The 16,272-nt window shown below is 41.4% G+C and overlaps 1 protein-coding gene across 1 annotated transcript in view; it reads left to right on the plus strand.

Moving 5' to 3' along the window:
* TRAM2 (translocation associated membrane protein 2) overlaps nt 1-16,272 on the plus strand; it is an 895,653-nt gene that overhangs the window by 410,277 nt on the left and 469,104 nt on the right. The gene's annotated exons all lie outside the window — the stretch shown is intronic.

Raw genomic sequence — 16,272 nt, forward strand, 5'->3', positions numbered from 1 at the left:
AAGTTTCCAGATTGCAGTCTTCATTGATAACTCTAGTATTTCCTTCAGTTTACTTTGACAGATGAGAGCTTACAAAATCATTTCCAGCATAGCACAGTGCAAATGCCTTGGAAGCACAAACATAAAGCCTAAGGAGGGAGCTGCCATGATTAGTGTGTTTGTAGCTCACCATTATTAAAAGTCTTCTGTGGAGTATGAAATTTGACTTCAATAATATTTACTTTAGTCAGAAAGTATTTCAACAGTGGAATAACTATGGAAGATCAATGAAGGGGCCTTTTGCAGTTTGTAATGCAAATATACAGTACTGCAGTTATTGCAAATAGTTTACTTTTGATAAGAATTGAATAGCACATTATCACAAGCCTATAGGATGTTTCCAGTCATAGCCCATTCCCTTACTTGGACTCGAACCTGGGCTGACTGAGTGAAAACCAGGAATCCTAACTGCTTGACCATATATGACATCCTTTTATTTGGGCTCATGCATGTTGCAGGCTGTGGATTCAAACAGCAAAACTACAGCTGGTAAAATGTAAATGGTTCATAGAGTTAGCCTTAGATGAACTGAGAAAATTTGAACTCTGCAAGACTGGGAGGTTGGGTGTATTGACTGTGTGGGTTAAGTAGGCTAAAGATTATCAAGAGAGAGAGATTGAATATTAACAGCTGCTGGTTTGCTCTTTTCTTTGCAGAAAAGGAGAACTGGAGAAAGCAATGGACATAGTAAATGGGTATTGCAGGACCATTTTGTGTAGATACTTAGTTTACTGCTATAGCTTTTGTTCATCATTAGCTTAATATCTCAAAAAGACAAAACTGTCTCAGTGTTCCATAACACAGGTGTTATTGGGAAGAAAGAGATAACTGGGAACATGTGTTCTGGGAGTGTAATGAGTTGGCAGATTTTAAAAATACTCTACAGAGTACTCTCAGAAACATTGGGTGAGCAAATGGATGTAACTAAGGAAATTATTTTCTGAGCTGGGATACAGGATCTGAATTGCCAAGACATAACAAGGCCTTGTTAAGTTTAACTCTGGTGGCTGACAAAAAAGCAGTTACTGGAAAGTGGAAATCAAAGTCAAGACCAACTGTACTTTTAAGTGATGAATATTGTAACAGAGCTGGAAGAACTAGAAGTGGAATCTTTAGAAAAGGGTAGGAGCAAACTACATAGAAAAAATGGAAATTGTCGGAAGAATACTTGCAGACTAATGTTTTGGAGGAGGAATGAGATTTAAGGGAAAGCAGGAATTGAACAGTTTATGTAATGCTGGGTTAGTGATAATTGTATAAAAGCATGTATATCATTTGCAATTGTGAACAAGTTAACATGGTTTGTTTTCTTTTATATGAATGTATGTTTGCCTATGTCTTGAGTGATAATTTAATAAAGGTGTTAAAATGTTCCATAACACTGACATTTCGTTTTCTGGATACATCACATACAAAATAATATCTGTATGCAAAGCTAACTGTTCTTTATTACCATACCATCTATATCATTTTATTTGTGAGTCCCTTATTTTCTTTATAAATGTCTCTAAGTATAAAGCAAACAAAGGGACATCCCTGCCTGGTTCTTCTATTCATATGTAGCTTTGCTGAGAGGAATGTTCCCACCTTTATTCTTGCCTCGAAACCCTTCATTTATTCTCCTAATTTTACTATACTAGTCTGTCAGAGAATACAAATGCTACCATTGTGGTACTCCTGGAATCTCAAATTATTTACCTTATTGAACGATTTCTCGGCATCAAGTTCCACAAACAATAGTGGTGTATGCTTACAGTCTGTTTTCCTCTGGATCGTTATTCTTCTTTTAATGTTATCAAATGTTTGCCTCTCCTCCACCAAACCACATTGATCTGTACCTATCAGTTTTTGCAACGGTCTGAGCTACTGTAGACATAAACACATTATAATCATTGTTTAATTTGAAATGGATCTATATGAAGATTTTTTTGTGGGGGGGGGGGGTTCACTCTCTTTGTGTAATATAGCATACCACCTTTCTTTCAAGATTTTAGTACCGCCCCCCCCTTTAAAAATACTGTTAAACAAAACCTTCCAGATCTTTAATACTTCCTTCCCTCCAAACATCTGTATGAATACCATCTGTTCATGGGGGCTACCCTGTTAATTGTTTATATATCACAGTTTTCATCTCCATTCTTCCTATGTGAGCTGCTAATTACTGAGCCTTATTTTCTTTTAATCTTGGCATAATTAAGTCCTTCACAAATATTTCCATTTATGCATTGTCTTGTTTTTTTGTTCTGAGAGATTCCCCTTATTCTGCAATACTTTTAACTTTTTAGACCCCCTAAATAATTGTTGATGTTCTTCGTGTTTCACTGTTGCAGTCATTACATTTGGGTTTATCTGCCTGCAGGTAGCCTTCAGCCAGCCTGAATGCCAGAGTCTTGGATTCCTGCGTTGGATGCTGTCTCTTCTTCCATGACGTCAGGTTGTCAGAGATATAAAACATGCAGCCGATGCCATTACATCAGTCTTTCTTGCCACGTGGTGCCAGAAGCAGATGTTCTTCATGTTTCACTGAAGCCACTCTTGTCCTTCTAAGAGACCTAGAACTGATTTTCTGTCTGATTCTTCTGATCAGGATTCTGAAATTTCTGTTTTCTCTGATGACCAGGAGTTGCCATTATCTACCTATGAGGATTCTGATGCAGAGGACTCTATTCCCTCTGCTTCCCCTCCAGAGGATTTCTCTTTTGGTGAAACCTTGCATACTCTTAGGGAGCATTTCCACTGGGAAAGCCAGGATTACTCTGACTCCAAAAAGAGGCTTTGGGAATTCTTACTCCTACCTCAAAACAGGCCTTTAGCTATCCCTCTTGTACTGGACATTGTAGATGATGCCTTCTCAGGATTACTCTGACTCCAAAAAGAGGCTTCGAGAATTCTTACTCCTACCTCAAAACAGGCCTCTAGCTATCCCTCCTGTACTGGACATTGTAGATGATGCCTTCTCGGAATCTAGCCTGGCCCCTGACTCTCTCTCTACCTCTGGCTCCCAGAAAACCTGACCGGTATTAGAGGGTACCTGACTCTCACAAATACCTCTTTAAGAATCCTACAGTGCATCCTGAGACCATTTCACAGGGACCCGAATGCATTAAGGCTACTACTGCCAGAAAAACTACCCCCCCCCCCCCCCCGATAGAGATTCCAGGGCCCTGGACAGATGGGGTAAAAAGGTATATACTTCTGCAACTTTGGCCATTAGGGTCTTAAACTGCCAGTTTCATATGTTAAAGTATCAGCAGCATATTAATGGATTGCTTAAACAGAAAATGATGTTAATTCCTGACTGTGCTGAAAATAAATTACAGGATTTAATGCATTCTGCTGAACAAGTTGGAAAACATACTTTGCAATGTGGTTTTGATTCATTAGAGGCATCTTGCAGGGCTGCTGTTACTGGGTCTGTAGTTAGAATGCATGGCTAAAGGAGCAATCTTTGCCAGATCATGTTAAAGCTAAATTACTGGATGCTCCCTTAAACCAAGACCACCTGTTTGGCAACAAGGCAGAAGATGTACTTAAAAAGATGGAGGAAAAAGCTAAATCTATGCAAACTGTTAAATGCAAGTACAGCCTCCCAGATGTAGTAGGCACTGGCCTTCTAAGAACTGGTCCTTTCCTGCCTCTTCCAGGCCTTCTCAGTCAAAACCCAGAACCAGCAGAACACCCAGGTTTCAGTCCCAAGGTACTCACAGGCCTAAGAAGTGGGGGCTCCCACTTCCAAAGCTGGGAGAAGTAAGACACCCCCTATGGTAAACTGTCCCAATGACTTAACTTTAAACCTTCCAAGCCCTGCTCAACTGACTGTTCCTTTAGGGAGAAAGATCGCCCTGCATGCAAAAAACTGGGAACTCATTAGCCAAGACAAATGGGTTTTAAATAGTTTCCTAAGGATACAGATTTCACTTTCACTCCTTACCAGCCCCAAATGCTTGGCCAGACCTACCCCCAAATCAGTGGGCAGAGGCTCAAAAGCAAGTTCTCTCTCTTCTAAGCATCAGGGCTATTCAGCCTGTCCCAGAAGATGAATGGGGCAAGGTTTCTACTCAAGACTTTTCCTGGTACCCAGAAAAAACAATTCCTGGGGTCCTATCCTGGACCTGTCTACCTAAACACGTTTTTGGTAATCCCAAAAGTCAAAATGCTAACTCTTCATCAGCTGCTTCCTATACTAGGCATAAATGTCTGGTTGGCAACACTGGATTTAAAAGATGCCTACCTGCACATCCCAATAAGGGAATCTTGCAGAAGATACCTACGCTTCAGAGCAGGCTACATGCACCATCAGTTCTCTGCACTGCCCTTTGGCTTATCTACCAGGGTATTCACAGAGTGCCTAGCTCCAGTCATTGCATGTTGCAGGCAAAGAAATATTCAGATATACCCATACCTGGACAATTGTCTAATTCAGGCAGAAAGCCAGGACATACTATTAAACCATCTGGCATTTGTAAAGAAATTACTAACTACTCTGGGGTACACCATAAACGAAAAGAAATCACATCTAGTACCCTGCCAACAAATTGTATTCCTGGGAGCAAGTTTGAATACAACTTCCCAGATGACCTACCTCACACCAGAGAAACAAGTTCGCTTGACAGCCTACTTCAAAAAACTGGCCACAAAGACCCAGCTATCTGCAAGGAAAATACTGCAAGCCCTGGGGTTCATGCCCTCTTGCATTCTACTAATTCCAAATGCAAGACTGCATATGAGGAAACTATAATGGTATCTAAAAAGCCTATGGTGTCAACATTCTCAGGACCTAGAATCAATGATTACCATCCTGCCTTGTCTAAAGATAGAGTTCCTTTGGTGGGCAGAGGCCTGCCACCAAAACAAGGGACTGCCATTCACTCTACCCCCTGCCGCCCAAACCCTAACAGATGCATCAGACTATGCATGGGGGGCTCAATTGGCAGGGAAGTGCATTCAGGGCAAATGGAACCAGAGTCAAATGCACCTACATATCTGTTAAAAAGAAATGTTAGCAGTACAGAATGCTCTGACAGCCTTCAGGGACCACATTCTTCCAGGACAATTATTAGTAAAGACTGACAACACCACTGTTATGTGGTACATAAGCAGGGGGGAACCCACTCATACTCTCTCTGCAGACTAGCCATGGCTCTGTGGAACACAACCTTGTGCTACCAAGTGCACCTACAAGCTCAGTTCCTGCCAGGCAAGCTAAATACACTGGCAGACCTAAGCAGAAATCCTATGGACCCACACAAGTGGAAACTGGATCCAAAGATATTCAACATTTTAAGAAACAAATGGGGGAGCCCAGAGATGGACCTGTTTGCCTCCCCCCAGAACTACCATTTGGACAAATTCTGCACAAGGACTCCCTACAAACAAGCTTGGAAAGTGGATGCCCTGTCCTTCACATGGAAAAACCTATCAGTTTATGCCTTTCCCCCTCTACTTCTCCTCTCCAAGGTACTATTAAAGATCAAACAGGACAAACCAAGGACAATACTGATTGCACTAGACTGGCCACGCCAACACTGGTACCCCCTCTTGTGCAGTGTCACTGCTGGCACCATGGCTTCTGCCTCAGACCCCTACCCTGCTGCCCCAGCAGGAGGGCCAGATTCTAGACCCTCAGCTTCAAACCCTAAACCTAGCAGCCTGGCTCATTACCTGATCTCGCCGGTACCATCCCTCAGTAAACAAGTGTTAGATGTCATTCTGGAGTTAAGGAGGCCTAGTACTAGAAAATCCTATGCTGAAAAATGGAAAAGATTCTTTTCCTGGAACCAAACTCAAGGGATGGGCACAGCAGCGCCCAATTTACCTCAGATTCTTCAATACTTAACTGAGATGCTTCACAAGGGCCTTTCCTTTTTCTTCATCGAAATTCATGCTTCAGCTCATTACAGCACAGAACCACCGCTCTTCTCTCATCCACTGCTCAAGCAGTTCCTCAGGGGGGCCAAGAGTGTAAGACCACCCAAGAGAGCCCCTACTTCAGCCTGGGACCTTAACTTTGTATTGGAAAAACTCACTGTACCTTTTTTTGAGCCCGCTGCAAGTGCAGATTTAAAATGTCTTTCTTGGAAAACAGCCTTCCTTTTAGCCATCACTTCAGCAAGAAGGGTGTCTGAATTACAGGCCCTTATGGCAGTGGAGCCTTTCATCATCTTTCATGCGGACAGGTTGTCCCTCAGGACCAATCCCTCTTTCATGCCTAAGGTAGTATCCAGTGTGGCATTTAATCAGTCTATTCATTTGCCAACCTTCTTTGCTAATCCACAGAACAAAGGGGAACATATACTGCACTCCTTAGATGTGCACAGACAACTCTCAGGAAATCTGAACAGTTGCTGGTTATATTTGCTGCAGGGACAGAGGGGAAGGCCATTTCAAAGCAGACCATTTCTAAATGGATAGGACAATGCATTCATTTTTGCTATAAGCACCATGGAAAACCTATCCCACAGGGGATCAGACCGCATTCAACCAGGGTTGCATTTACCTCTACAGCCTTTCTCAGAGGTGTCCTTACCAGGGACATCCTAGAAGCTGCTACCTGGAGTTCTGTACATACTTTCACCAAGCATTACGATTTGCCAATTTTCTCTAAATCCAGAGCTGGGTTTGCCACTGCAGTCTTGCAGGGCCTTATAGGTGGTCCTAATGCTATCTACTTTCCTCCTCCCATCCGTAGCTTTGGGAATATACCCAAATGTGAAGACTGCAACAGTGAAACATGAAGAACGTAGTTCAGTTGTGTACACTTACCATAAATGTAGATGTTCGAGTTTATTCACTGTTGCAGTCCTAGTTACCCTCCCTCCAGACTTCTGTTGGCTATAGCTGTATTCTTGCTTACTATGTTTAAAGCTTTTTGGTGTATTTACTTTTTTGTTGGAGGTGTAACCTTGTATATATAATTGCTTCCCATTATGGGGGCACCTGACATCTGGGGCAAGAAAAACTGATGTAATGGCATTGGCTTCATGCTTTATACCCCTGACTACCTGACGTCATGGAAGATGAGACAGCAACTGACACGGGACCCAAGACTTTGATAATCAGGACGACTGAGGGCTACTGCAAGCAGATTACCCAAATGTAATGATTGCAACAGTGAATACACTCGAACATCTACATTTATGGTAAGTGTACACAACTGTACATTGCTTTTCCTCCTATCTCTTTCATATTTTTGCTGTTTTAAAACTCATTTGTTTTGTTTTTGGCACTAGCTACCTAATGAAAGAAGAACAAAAAATGCACTGGCTACCTTTAAATAAATAAAATTGTGCACAATAATATTAAATGCATTAAAGTATTAAGGCTGCTGGGGAGACAGCAACTTCTACAATGTATTCACTTCCACAGTTTCAAACTTAATTTATTTTTCACTGAAATGCTTGTTAGTGTACATTTAAAGGTTAGTTATGCTGTAGCTTCTACATTTCACTTGGCAGATGGTGTACAGGCTTCTCAGAAATTGTTTGCCTCTGCAGCATACACATCCACAAGTAAAAACGGTTAGTAATAAAAAAAAACAGTAACTTGGCAGATATGTGAAAGAAGCTTTGTAAATTTTACTCCAAACACACTGTTTAGACCTGTCACGATTACTTGCACTTGTAGACTTCATATTACATTGAAAGACCTTCCAAATGGAAAAAGGTAGCTAATGACTTTGCAAATGGAAAAAGTATCTGACTTTCATAATTTAATCTTATTTTCAAGCATGTTTTCTCAAAAATGTCTATATCATAAATTAAGGACATCAATCCAGGTATCCCTCTCTGTAAAAATTGGGGAAGTCACTATTTTAAATCCATGTACTGTGTAATCAACACACCTTTACATCCCCCATCAGCACAAGATCACAACATTATATTAACTTTAATTTGTTTCTGTCAGTCCTTTCTTACACTTTGTTACAGTGTAAAGTGTGGATTCCTTGCAACTAAGAAAAAGTACATTCCTGATGTAATAGCTTTAACAAATACAGCAGTCAGTGATAAAACTTCAACCACCTCGCATTTAAAATGCACCTGACTGCACACTGTACAAAACTGCTTTACAGTATAACAAGTAATTTATATCATGAAACTTAGTTAGATAAATAGTAAGTAGAACAAAACTGTTTTAAATTACTATTTTAGTCTCCTCCTAAATGTTGACATAAAATGAGGTTTCTGCTATGAAGTTTATCCACTAGTTGAAGATAATCAACTAAATTCTAGTCTCTATTCTTTTTGCAAAATCATGTCACACCTATTCCTGTTTTTAATGGGATTGCTGCTTTACAGTCTCCCACTTATTCATTAATTTTGCAGTGCTGCTGGTCTTTGTGATCATTTGCTTCCCACTATCAATTTATGGTTCATTTCCATGATACTCCTGATTTTTCTAGTTGGCTCCTGTGCTTTTGTTATATCTTTCAAGCACTTTCCATCTAAAGAATAGAAAATATTTCTCTGGCAAAGTCTGTCTGCAGGTTTTCTTGTTAGAAGAGTGAGAAACAGAGTCTCCTTCTGCTTGCTGGTTCACTCTTTGTTGGATAAACTTTTGTATTTTGTACTTAGCCTCTTGTGCATCAAAAGAATGTCTGCATCTACAAGAAAAATATTTTGAAGATAGCTGGATATGACAGCTTGACTCACATACCTGCCTCTCAACTTTTCCTGATTGCTTGGATAAACATGCACCCCTTCTGCCTGGTGTACAGTGAATAATCATTTTGTCTGTTTTCCCCAGTGTTCAGTAAGTCCATTCTTCCTTAGTTTTGTCGAGCAACTTTTTCTGCTGGTATAGTTGCCATAACTCTTAACCTTTTTGCACAAGAAATCTGGGCAAAGGCTTAAATAATAGGGGGGGGGGTCTAAGCGACAAAGGCCCAAAAATACGGACATATTTTAAAATATTGTTCTTATAAAATTAGTTGCTAGAATAACAGGTTTTGCATTGGCATGCATTTCCTAAAGGATATGCAATCTGAAACTGATGTATGCCATTATTTAGTGACTTCAGTCCTCAGTGGTGTTGTGCTAGAAAACACAAATGTTGCGAGGAACAGACCAAACATATGAAACAAAAATCTGGGCTTTCTATGAAAATCTGGACATTTGAGAGGTATGAACTGATTGCATATTTACTAATATTGGTCTTGGTTGCTTTCTCATGGCTAGATTTGGAGCATACACATATTGTGTCCTCTCAGTTAATAAATCCTTCTGTAAAATACCAGTCCAGTTGCTGATATGTGCTTTCATAAAACAATTGTGCAGTCTATTCCTTCCAGTTTCTCTGGACAGCAGAAAACCTCAGGTTTTCTCTGTGTGTGCTGTCTTCCTACTCTTCTTTTTGTTTTGTTTTTTGAAATGGCACTTCGTGAGACACCTCATGCTCAGCCAGACTTTTCTTCATTTCAGCCTCCGATGCTTGTAATTTTATCTGTTCATTTGGGTAGCTAATTAAAGCTTTTTCTATTTTTTCTTGCCCTTTGTTATTTGACTTTATATATTCCTCTGACAGTTCACTTATTTTGAACATAGCTGACTGTATTTATTTAATTTTCCTCTAAATTACTGGAAGCTATCTTCTGCACCAAAGCTGAAAGTTGAACTGCTTTTTTGCTGAACAGCTGTAAGATTCTTCCTGGACTTTTTTCTTTTGATCAGATGTACTTTTCATTCTTCCTTAACATGTAGATTACGGATCCAGCTGCAGTTACAGTTTGGCTACTTATCACAGACTTGCAGATCCAATTATTGAGCTTATCCCTCTATCCATAAGCCTCCAGCCATCCTGCAATACCTCAGATCTCATTTGCTGCCATCTCACACGAACACTGATTCTCTCCCGGAGCTTAGTTTTAGCTTTTTTGTGAAAATTGTACTTTTCTACTTTCTTTCATGATATATATTATCCTTCTACTATCCTCATTATGTCTTTTCTCCCATTAGGTCTTATTTTTTTCTACCTTTTTGGTAGTCATAAGTGTACCATTGTTTGTACCAATCTTTTCTTGATACCCTGTCCTCCTTACTCTGTTTAAGGGTATCCTTTCTACCATAGTTGGTAGCACCCTTTATTAAAAAAAAAAAAAAAAAACTTTTACTGCTGTCTTTCTGTATATTGCTAACTAGTCATGACTGAGAAACCAGCTAGCTTTAAGAAATGCACTTCCTGTGGGCACAAAATTCCAAATTCTGATGCCCACATAAAGTGTGTTTATTGTCTAGGAGTTGCACTTCTTTCCACTAATTCTAGTTTAATTCTAGGGCAATAGCAGACTGGAGGAACAAAACTGGTTTAGGAAAAGTTGCTGCCTCCCTCTTCCTTTCATGTGATAGGAGTTCAGTCCCCCAGTAAATACCTTAAAGCCTCTTTGGAGTCCAGGAAGAGATCCTTTACTCCTTCTCTGAAATCACCTTTGTCGTCTGCAGCTTCTTCGGAGCCCCCTAAGAAGATCCAAAGAACTTCAGCTCTGACCTGTTCAGATCCTAGAAAGAAACCTTTGTATCCAAAATCATCAGATCCATCTATCATATTGGTAAGTCTCCTAAGCAGTCTTCGGATCCTTAGACCTCAGATTCAGCTTGTATATCTAAGTCCCCATGAACTTGTTCAGTCAGGTTCGCAGTTGATCCAGTATCCCGTCTGCTCCAATTTCCTTTTCTTCAAACTACACCAAGGAGAGACCTAGGCCTCAGTCCACTACCTCCTCTGTGAGATCCTCCAGAAGTCTTTCCAAAGCCAACATGGATAGGATGAGGGGGAAGTTCCTCAGAGCTCAATCAAGATGGGATTATTCTGTCTCCATCTCCCATTGGATCCATGAGCTTTCCCTTCACTTCCCATGTAGCTGTATCTCCTCCTCCGATCCATCTTATCATTTAAGAGCCCTCATGTCCAAGAGCCCTGAGAGAGTCTGTGTCTGATCTGAAGTCAGGTCTTTCACTCAGTTTCCCTAATTAGTTCTGTTCCTGTTCCTTCAGAACAGAATGAGTCCCGGAGCCATAGCATTGGTGTTTGGTTTTGGGGGGGGGGGTGGCAGGGATCATGGTCTGCTCCAATGTTGTCAGAGTCATCTTTGCACCTCAAAGCCTCAGCACTAGAGAGCTCGGGTCCATCTCCCTCCTCTAAGCACGCACGGATTAGGGCAGGGTCAGCACTTGGCCACTTCAGAAGTTTCACCTCTGGTGTGGCTGGCTATGGCTTCTCCTGGTCCGTCTACTTTCAAGATAGTGGAAAGAGCCTTCTCTCATCCAAGAGAGTTGATGTCTCTCTCTTCTTTGGATCCTCCATCTATTCTTCCACATGGTCCAAGCTTTGCCATCAGACCTACTCCACAGGGACAGCCATTACCAAGTAACTTTCAGACGGTTTCCCTAGAAGAACTTCCCCTCTCTTTGGATACCTCCCCAGAGCATCCCACTAAGGAGATTTCCTGCAAGAGGATGTGCAAAAGGAGGCACATAGATTCCCCTGTGGAATCTGTCACAGAAGATACTGACTTCAAAGAAAGGGAGGGTCCCTCTGATCTCCTGGGTGACCTCTCATTTGGAGACATCCTAGAGATTCTTAAGCAAAAGGATAGATGGTCTTCAGATACTCCCTCTCCAGAGAAGTCAGTTTTTTTTAAACTTCTGTCTCCAGCCCATCTATGTCTTGGCTGCCTCCCTTGCTGATGAATTTATCGACCTAGTTTCTCTCCGGGTATGGAAGGAGCCAGATTCTGTCAGACAAATTCCTCATCACCCAGTTACAATTTTGGCACCACAGAAGGACAGACCCCATTGGAGCAAAGGAGTCCCTGTTGATAGTGTGATTGTGGTGGGAGTCACAAAAAATGAGTTAGCCGAACAGAGCTCCTGTGTTCATTCCCCCTAAAAGAGAGTTGAGAGTGATGGATAGATTTGGGAAGCACATATTTGCTTCAATGATCTTTGCTGTGAGGTCCCTGAATTATTTAACGCACTTTACAAGACTGTTGAGAGATTTGAACACGCAGCTCTCCCAATCCCTTTTAGTCTGTGTCTGTGGAGGACTATAAGACGTCATCTTCACAGCTGGCCACTCTGTTATCCATATCTGGTATGTCCATGAAGTTGATGTCTCGTGCCACAGAGGATACCTCATGGCTGCTGGTTCAGGCATTGCCATCTGTAGACATGCATGGATGGAGTTATGCCGTTTTTGAGGAAACCTTCAAGTCCTCTTTCATCAGTGCTGCTTTTGATGAAATGTCTTTGTTTAGCCCTTCTGTTAATGAAACACTTTCCCACAATGAACATGAAGGAAAGATACTGACTACCGTAGGGATTTTTTTTTCTCCTTCTCAACAGTCTTGCCCCCTCTGATTCTGGGAGAAAGAAAATGTGGTTACATAAATCCAAGGGGTCTTTCCAGGATCCACCCTAGGATAACCACTCCAGGAAGGAGTTCATTTGGAAGCTACTATTCTTGTGGAAGAGGAGGCCCACAAAGCCAAGTTTCCAAGACCCTTTTAGCGACTCTGAAGGGTTGCCCAACTGCTTACCCCTGGATGCAGTCGGGGGGGTGCTTGTCCTTGCACGCAGATGCCTGGGTTTCTTTAACAAATGATTCCTGGGTACGAAAAATAATATCCAGAGGTTATGTCATACCATTTTTCCAGACTCCCATCAGCCAATTGAAAGAAGCTTCCTGACATTCTATCCAGTCAGAGAGAAGCGGCATCTCTAGAGATTCAAAAGCTGCTAAACAAAAAAACAGGGTCTCAATACCAATCTTGGATCTAAGCAACCTGAACTTATTTGTGAAGAAGTCAAAGTTCAGAATAGTCACTGTTCAGTCCATCATGCCACTTGTGCACATGGACAGTTGGGTGTGCTTAACTGATCTTCAGGACATGTACTTTTTATGTCAAGATGAACAGATGCTCCTAGTGGTACCTGTGCTTCTGGCTGGGGGGGGGGGGTAGTCACTATCAGTTCAGAGCCCTGCCCTTTGGTCTCATCACAGCCCCCAGGGTGTTCATGAAGTGTATGGCAGTGGTGGCAGCTCACCTGAGACTGCAATGATTCCAGGTGTTTCCATATTTAATGGCTGGCTCCTCACTTCCCCAACCCGATATATCTTAGACTGGTCTAGGAACTATTTACTCTAACTTTGTTAAAGATTAGGCATCTCAGTCAGTATTCCCAAATCAACTTTGCAGCCACTTCAGAGCCTGGAGTTCATAGGTGCTCAGTTGAACACAGCAAGTTAGATTGCCTCTCTACCTATACATGGTGTGGAAACAATCAAGCTTCAGGTTCTACAGATTCTTCATCAGTCTGCTCCTCCACCCAAACTGATTCTACAGGCAATGGCTTCGGTGGCAGCAGCCATAACACCATACCATTGGTCCCCCTGGCTCATTACTTTATGTGCATTCTCCAGTGGACTCTAGCTGTTCAGTGGTCCATTCTACAACATTCTGTATCATTTCCCATCAAGCTGACCAGAGTATGCAAAAATTGTATTTGTTGGTGGATTCAGTCGGATGAGATTTACATGATTTATCCATTTATTCTTCTTTCCCCAGTGGCCATGGGGACCACGGATGCTTTCCATGTGGGGTGAGGGGACATTTGTTTGAATGGACAGTTTAAGGCACATGACCCCCCAGGAGACCAGTTTGCATATCAGTATCCTAGAGATGAGAGTAGTTCTATTAGCGTTGCAGACCTTTCAGGATGTTCTCCTTCTACTAACCATTGTGATACAAACTGACATGTTTGTGGTTTGGTACATAAAGGAGAGCGCATTCCTACCTACTCTGTCAAGAGGCGATGAAAGTGTGGCAGTGGGTGAGCTCCTCCAGCTGCTTTCTAGTGGCAATGTACATTCTGGGGAAATCCAACATACTAGTGGACAAACTTAACAGGTCCATTTTGTTACCTCATGAGTGGTTTCTCAGTCAGTCATTGGAGGAGAAACTTTTCTATCATTGGGGCCAAACTTGAAGTGATCTTTTTGCATCTCCCCACAACTACAGTAGGCATTTGCCCTAATCTCCTCTCAGGGGGAGTCATCGAGAAATGCCTTAGTCCACATTTGGCACTCCGGACTTCTTTATGCTTACCTACTGCTACCTCCAATTCCAAAATTCTTACAGAAAGCCAGTCATTTGAACAGCTCATTAATCCTTGTTGCCTCTTTCTGGCTTCGTCAGGTGTGGTTCCCCTTCCTTTGGTCTCATGTTCATTATCCTCCATAGATACTGAACCACAGTCCAGACCTTCTCTTACACTTCTCAGGGATGAAGCACCCCAGCATTCCAGGTTTCAAACTAACTACATGGTTTCTCCAATTCCATTTATAGCTAGACAGCCCAGGCTTTCCTCCCCAGACTGACACACACTTTTATTTTCCCAGAAAGCTTCTATTAGGAAGATCTGCAATAGTAAATTGAAAAGATTTTCAGTTTGGGCTCTTGAGAGGGAAATTGACCCTTTTATTGCACCTATTTCTTTGGTTCTATAATTCTTAGCCTCTGTTTTTTTTCAGGAAGATGTTAGTTTCTTCACAAAGTACAGTTAGCAGCCATATCAAATTTTAATTCAGGAGAAGAAGTTTCATCTCTAGCTAGTGCAGCAGCTAACTAGTCCAATGCTCATACCTTTATTGCTCATTACAAACAAGATTTAACTTCTAGAAGAAATGCTGCTTTTAGTTTGGCATTTTCTATGAGGGCCACCCAAGATTCATGTAGCTGGGTACTCTGTCCCATACTTTGAGAAAGAATGAAAAGGACAACATCTGATATTAAAGTTATGCAATCACCATAACTGCATCTGTGTTGTCCATTTTCATTCTTCAACTTCTCACCTCCCCACCCCCCTTCCAGTCATCTTCTGAAGTGATCTCATGGATATTTTGTAACCTTCAGTTCCAAATTTGAGCCCTAGCTTACTGGTATTTCTTTTTCCTTCTCTGTCTTTGGATCTGTAAGGTAGCAAACTCAATCTGAGGTATTGTAGGATGCCTGGGACATTATGGATAGACGGATGGAGCTTGAGAGATGGATCTTTAAGGCTGTGATATGCAGCCGAATCAGATCAGAGGTCAGATCCATAACCCATACTTTGAGGAAGAATGAAAATGGACAGCACAGATGCATAGTTATGGTGAGTATATAACTATTTTTTTTTGGTTAATTTTCTCAAACTTTCTGCCGATTTCTTTGCTAGTGTACAGGTAGTGTAATTACTAACCAGTAGCTCAGTGTTAGCCAGATTGAAAGCTTTATTAACTTTGTTTCAGTCTGTGTATTCACACTGAGAGAGCTCTAATCAGGTTTTTGGTCAGTGTGCTGCCATTTTGGAAGCCTGTACTCCCCTTCATTCTGACATAAAGACTGAGGGAATGTGTGTATGTGCTTTGTTCAAGTCTGTGGGTTAGTGTTTTACATACCACATTGATAACATTGCATTTTGTTTTGTAATTAGGACATCACTTACCTAGGAAAAGTAAAATGCAACTGAAATATGGTGCCTAGTTGAAGCTTAGATTAACTTGTTAATTGCATTGTAGGTCATCCTGTACTTTCACATGCCTATCATTGTCATTTGGTCACACATTGGCACTGTTTTAATCTTGAATCTTTTTCAAATTCACAATAATATGTCTTATTTAAGGTTACAGCAGAACAATACATTATGCAGATGCTAACAAATCCATCTCCCCACCTGTCGTTTCTTCTCTATTTCTCAATAGCATCACCTGGAACATACTGATCTTTAGGATGAGATTTGACTATAGAAGTGCTACCTTTATTGTAATTATTTTGAGCCCAGGCAATGGGATGTCAGTGTGTGGGTTACAGCTGTGTAGCATGTCAGCAATCTTCAACCACCGTGTCAAAGATTAGTGGAGAGACTTCATTCATTCACAGAGGTAATGACAGCTGTGTATCTGGCAGCATGGGTGATCATGCTTCCTGGCCAGAGTAAGTGAAGTGGCAACTGGCAGGGTAGGTAAAGGAAAGTATCTGCATAGTTAGTGCGCGTCATATACAATCACCCTTTTCAGTGCTTGGTAGATTAGAACAGATGCTGTTGCTGTTAAGGCAGTTTCACACAGAAGTGCATAAATAAATTTAACTGGTCTGCTGGTGCAAAAAAACTACTGCTCTGTTTTCCCTGGATAATAGGATTCTCACTGTCATTCTAGATGTATTTTGGAGACCTGTTTACTGCATAACAATGGGGGTTGGGA

This window comes from Protopterus annectens, chromosome 2.part1, assembly GCF_019279795.1.
Source record: "Protopterus annectens isolate FY-2018-M chromosome 2.part1, PAN1.0, whole genome shotgun sequence".
Taxonomy (NCBI): domain Eukaryota; kingdom Metazoa; phylum Chordata; order Ceratodontiformes; family Protopteridae; genus Protopterus; species Protopterus annectens.